We start from the raw sequence: 6,595 nt of genomic DNA, 5'->3' as shown, positions 1-6,595 counted from the left end.
AATGCCTTAAAGAAGTAGGACTTGGCCTGAGGGTGTAGGTCTGTGGTAGTGTGCACCTAGAACATGTTTAATTCCCAGACTCAATCCCCCTCTCCCGTCAACCTTTCACCACAGGACACCAACAGGGCATGGTGTCCCAAAGCCCTATACTATCTGCTGTCACATTTTAATTTTCTTTGCCAACTTCATATATCCCAGCCCCAGCTCATGTTCCATTCGCTTTGTTAGCACTGTCATCTCCTTCTACGCCGACACTATTTCTGCACACTCCTTTCATTGCCTTTCAAAAAGCAACATTTTTAAAAAGTCACTCAACAGTCTTATTCCATGCCTAGGGCAACAACAACCCTTGCTAATAAATTTACAGTGGGTTTCAGATAAGAGATGATCCAGGGTGCTGTTTAACCCAGATAAAATCCATTAGGTAGGTGACAGTGACCTCTCATTTTCAGATATGTCACTTCAACATATGCGGCTAACATATAACCTTGCATAGGTGCTCAGTACTCTAACCATTTCTCACTGACGGATTTTGATGCAGTACCACAATTAAGATTCTGTGGCTCCCTGGCAAATTTAATACAAAAAACATTTGAAAAGGAAGTATGGTCTAGATGGAGAATAACAAACGATTTATAGTTTATTTGCCAAGACATGTAGGAGGTAAATATAAAACAAAACTCTAGCAAGCTTAGCATTTTCCTTCTCCAAATATAATGCTGCTGACTACAGGCCAACAGCACAGCTTTGCACAACTCCTTGAATTAAAATTGGCTGAGAAAGCGATGGCATCACTGTTCAGCATTTAGAAGCCATCCCAGACGTTTGCTAGTTTGTGGCCAGATACTGGTTTCCTCAAACAACCTACAATTTGATTTATGACCCACTTGGCAACAGCAAAGGTGTGAAGGGTGGTATGCTTCGCCACCTTTAGCTTTTATGTGTAACTAAAGATCATAATTTTCAGCGTGCAATTAATCTCCCTTATGTGTGTGAAGCAAATCTTTAAATACAGTTCTGTCAAAGCACTAAACCCTGGCGTGTCGCAGATGCCCAGCTGGAAATTTCAGTTAGAATTTTTGTAAGGCAAATGGATCATCTTGAAAACATGCAATTTGGCTTAATTAATATGTTCCATGATGTGTGAGGCACAGTTCCCCTGTGATCAGACGCAAGGGGAAGTGAAGCAAGTGTTCAATACCTGGTCTATTCAGGACAGGGGAAATGGAGCAGAGTGACAGGTGGAGTCAGGTGAAACTAGAATCTCTCCTAGTAGTTGGAGACCCAGGAAAGAAAGGCTTGGGTAAAAGGCATGGCATTTCAGACAGTTGAAAGACTGAGTGGGCTTCAGGAGTACAGAAAGGAGGAAGTCAAGGAGGCTGGGAGCAGAAGAACCACGTGGGTTCTCTACCTGGGCCTGCCTTCCTTTTTCTAATAATAGTGAACACTGCTTGAGTACTTCCTGTGTACCAGGCACCATTTGAAGTGCTCACTGCACAATAGAATCCACTGTTTCCTCAAAAATGTCCTACGAAATTAACCATAAAATAACCTCATCCCATTTTTCAGGGGAAAACCTAAGGAACAGAAAAACTAATCCTCTCACCCAGAGTTGCACAGCTATTAATTGCTGGGCTGCAATGCAAACCTAGACAAGCTGCTTACCATTAAATTCCTAAGTATCTTCGTCCCCAACCCTAGGGAGCTTGAGCCCAACTCAGCTGTCGGGACTCAGCTGCAACCTCTGGTGACTAAACCTGCTTCTGTTATTGAGCCAGTACCCTTAGTCCAACCTCCGCCTTGTATATGGCACCCAGGGTGCTTGGAATTATCTTCCATGGTGCATTTGTAAAAGTAACATCTTTGTATTGTTTTCTTTATTAAAAAGCAGTACTTATTTACTGTAGAATAATTAGATTATAGAGGTAAATGGAAAAAAGAAAAAAGTAAGGCTTCCATAATCCTACCCCTTAGAGATAACTGCTCTCAACATATTGCCGAGTCTCCTCCCTGGCTGCCTTTGTGTGCGTGTGTGCACATACTTGGAATGAACACACACAAGCACAAACTATCTTGCAATCTGCTTTTCCCACTTAGCAAGACACAAACATCTTTTCATGTCAACAAGTCTATGTATAGTCTGGTTTTAAATGGTTCACTTGAAGTGTTAGGGAATGAAATGAGACTGAAGAAGAGAGAAGGCTCTAGAATTGACCAAATACAGACCTAAGTAGGAACAGAGGCAATCACCTTATGGAGGGGCTCCCGCATGGAAATTTAGTCTACCGGGGGACATGCAGGAGGCATAGCTAATTAAATTCAATTTCAAGCTGCAGACATGTCCAGGTGTTTCTTTTCTCATTGCTGAGACAAAACATCCAACACCCAAAGTTAAAGGAGGAAAGGTTGACTGTAGCTCACAGCTTGTAGAGATTTTAGTTCATAGTCAGTTGGCTCCAAGGTAGGGTGGCATGGCAGAGTGGCATCACAGAGGAGAAACAGATCATGGCAGAAAGAAAGCAGAAGACAAAAGGGCAACAAGCAGCAAAGTAGTGAAGCAGCAAGCCATAACAGCAACCCTCTTTCTGTCCCTTACATTCTATCCAGGCCACACACCCTTACAGTAGATAGCATTAAAATCTTCCCATTGTCCACAACCAGAAATATGTCAAACCAGTCACTGGACTAATGTAGTAAGCACACACCTTTGACCCCAGCATCACACAATCTAGACCAACCAACTCTGAAAAGCCCTACCTATGACTGCATGAGGCTTTGGAGGGACATGTAGACACAAGCCATAACAGGACAGGAGCCAAGAGGGGATCACAGTGGCTTCAGAATACTGGAGTAGAAAGACAGATGGGGCAAGCACAGAGGTAGGACATTGTGTTGGTCAGCTTTTCATTGCTGTGACAGAGTGCCTGAGAATAAGTGCTTATAGGAGGAAAAGTTTATTTTAGTTCATGGTTTCAGAAATTTCTCTCCATGGTGAGCTGACTAACCTGCCTCTAGGTCTATGTAGAGCCAAAAACATCATGCGGGTAAAACTTTGGAAGAGGAAACCTGTTCAGAGGTCAGCAAGCAAAAAGGTCAGGAAGGAGCTAAGGACAACATACACCCTTAAAAGCCACACTCCATTTTAAAAAATATTTCTGGTGCTGGGGATGGGTCCTGAGCATGCTGAGTACATTATCTATCACTGAGTTACATCCCTAGTCCCCTGAGTGAGATATTTCTTAAATATCATGGTTATTTTCCTTGAGAATAGAATACTTTAAAGAGAGGGAATGCCCTGAAAATGTAATGAATGAGTGGTATATCATTCTTCTCAAAGCAACCAACAAAATACTCTGCAGAATTAGATCTCATTCCCTTTTTCCTTCTTGGGTCTCTGGCTCCTGCTCACTCATGTTTGCACTGGTTCTTGAATTTGGATCCACCCTTCTGGCATCCATCCATCCCCACTGCCCTCACCCTACTCCAGCACCCACCCCACTCACCCAGTCTTGCTTAACCACTCCAGTACTATGGCTTCAAATTCTGCATTTGCCCTCTAGACTTGGTATTTATCCACTGGTTTCTTGGTACAATTGCAGCAAGCCTGCACCTGCAGAGTAGGTAGACCAAAGAAGGAAGAAATGACCAGAGAGGCACTGCAAAAAGGAAGCATAAGTTTGGACCACTGGCTGGACATGACAGCCTAACATTGTGACACCACAATTGGAGAAAAGAGAATGATATTCCACAGAAGCCCCAAGAATTCCTGCAGTTTAGTAACAGCTTCTGAGAATAGGATGTCTACGGTCTGTAGGGAAAAATAACCTGCCAGCTAGGTTGCGTGTCTTTTCCTGTCGGAGGGTTTTATTCTGGGTCACAGTGTGATTGTGGTGCTGAACTGCTAGAGGAGACGGCACTGGCCAGTGTGGTAAGGAGGAACAAATAGCAGAAAGATCAGTGAATCCACAGTGCGGAGGGTGAAAACTGCACGGAAAGAGCGAGGAAGTGAGCTGGGATGTCCTCAAACCACTATTTGAGCTGAATGAGCCTTTTCAAGTATATTTTAAAGATTGTCTCTCCCAGTGAAAACTAGACGAGGCCAGTTTGTGATGCATGTGTGATTATTTTTATATTTCCTGTATGTATTTAATGGTTACAGTGGGCTCATTTTTTAATTGGCACATAAGCCGAAGACATCCTGGCCTAATTGGAACAGAGTTGAGCTTTCACTGGCAAAGCTCTCAGGTCTGTCCGATGTGCTCAAGGAAGCCCACCGTGCCCAGGGCACCCCATGCAGGGCCATCGGCTGGAATTGAATGACTAGGTATTCACATGCTTGTGTCACTCTCTCTTTATTCCCATCTTTAAAATGTAGGCATTCTCCTTTAGAGATAGCACATTCAGCACATTTGCACCAAGGTGTTAATGATTCTCAGCTCTCCCTTTTCTGAAGATGGGGGTTGAGCAAGGGTGAAAGCTGAACCTTGGGTTCCAAAGGAGAGAAGAGTTATTTGTACATGCATGCTCATAGCAGCTCTATTCACGATAACCAAAAGGTCAAAGCAACGCAAGTGCCCATCAGTGGGTGAATGGATACCACAGTGATATAGGTAGGTAGGTAGGTAGATAGATTTTTTTGATAACTTTATTTGTAATTGTAGTCAGCATACCTAAGTGACAAAAAATCAACAGAAAGATACATTTTTAAAACACCGGGGAGGCCATCTTTATAACAGTGACCTTTTTAGAGTGGTATAGCAGATTTAACTCAATCAGACACCACCTTAATTGGCAGAGGTTCAATAAACTGGAATACAATGGACTGCTATTCAATCTTTCAAAGGAATGAAATTCTGACACACGAGGCAACATGGATGAGCCTTGCAGGCATTATGCTAAGTGACAAGCCCTGCGTGACTTTGTTTATATGAGTTACTTAGAGTAGTTACATTCATGGCGACAGAAAACAGAATGGTGGTTGCCAGGAGTTGGGAGAAAAGGGACTGGAAAGTTTAGTGTTTAATGGGTGCAGAATTTCCATTGGAGGTGTGGGAAAAAGTTTTGGAGATTGTCTGTACAGCAAGGTGAACGTACTTAACCTTACTGAACTATACTACTTTAAATGGTAAGTGTCATGCTATACATATTTATCATAATTTTTTTAAAGATAAGGATAATGGAAACCAAAAATAAATTCTGCCTATTTTGAAATTCTGAACAGAGCAGACTGTAAATGAGGTTGGGGTTTTGGTTGCAGGTTTGTGAGAGAAGGAGGGAGATGTTGCAGTGATTGCTTTTTCTTCCAGCGCTCCCGTTTCTGAGTCCTCATTGGTCTGCATTAGAGTGTGTCACCAGCTCAGGAGCAGCAGCCTGCTCAGTTACCATTTATTTCATGCCTGTCAGCCAACCCAGGCAGGTTCTGTCATGAGCACAACAATCCTGATTAGGTGGGTGCTGTTTTCCCTATTTGCATGGTAACTCTTCCAGACCTGAAGAGCTAGTAGATGGAGAAATCTTGTTTTGTAAGTTCCTTTCCTGCCTGAGATCGGTATTTGTATTCCCACATCTTTACTCACTTATAGAAGACATGGAAACAGAAAATAAACCTCTTCCTATGTTTCTCTGATAGTGGATGAGAGGAGCAAAGTGAAGAGAGCAGTCCAATTAAACCACAGCCCCTGTGTGCGCAACTCCAGGCCAGCTTCCTCTGTGCTTAAACTTTTCTCTTTGTTGCTGAGTAAACTTTGCACAAGAAAATGTTCTTGTTACCTAAATGCCCTCTCTTTCCCCATTTCCTGGTTCTTGCTGTAAGTGCTTTTCTCCACCACGCACCGTGATCTGCCACCCCCGAAGCGATGGGCTTGCCTGATCTTACACTGGAGCCTTCCCAACTTTAAAGCAATGCAAACCTCTTCTCTCTATAAGCTACCTGTATCAGTTGTCTTTCTGTTGTGAGAGAGAAACGTCTCACATATACAACCTAAAGGAAGAAAGGTTTATTTTAGTTTGAGGATTCAGATGTTTCAGTCCATGGTCAGCTGGCTCCAAGGCAGGAATATGGCAGAAGGGCGTGGTGGAAGAAAGTTACTCACCTCAGGGCAGCTAGGAAGCAGGGGACAGGGGAAGAGCCCAAGAAAAAGATAAACCCTTCACATCCATGCTGCCAGGGACCCACTTCCTCCAAAAAGGCCCCACATCCTCACCCATTTGGTGATGAACTCATCAGTGAATTAAGGCACTGTTAAGTATTGCACCCCAGGATCCATGCATTTCTCTAGGCCCCACCTCCGATATTGCTGCATTGGGAATCAAGCTCTAAGTTTTCTTCAAATATCTGTCTCCAAGTAAACTGTTAAAACACCATCTAAGACAGGAATCCATTCTTTCATGTCCTATCTGCCTTAAATCATCAATATGGAAGATTAGAACAGCATTTGGAGAAAAAGGACAAGTCATTCTCAGCAGAGTTTTGCTCCTTGCACATGAAAGCTCAGGGATGTGAATTTCTTCTTCCTCCCTCCCCTTCCCCTCACTTGTTTCTCTCTCTCTCTCTCTCTCTCTCTCTCTCTCTCTCTCTCTCTCTCTCTCTCTCTCT

The sequence above is a fragment of the Chinchilla lanigera genome, unplaced genomic scaffold, assembly GCF_000276665.1.
Source record: "Chinchilla lanigera isolate Chin_1 unplaced genomic scaffold, ChiLan1.0 scaffold00096, whole genome shotgun sequence".
NCBI classification, from domain to species: Eukaryota; Metazoa; Chordata; class Mammalia; order Rodentia; family Chinchillidae; genus Chinchilla; species Chinchilla lanigera.
This window is presented reverse-complemented; position numbering follows the sequence as displayed.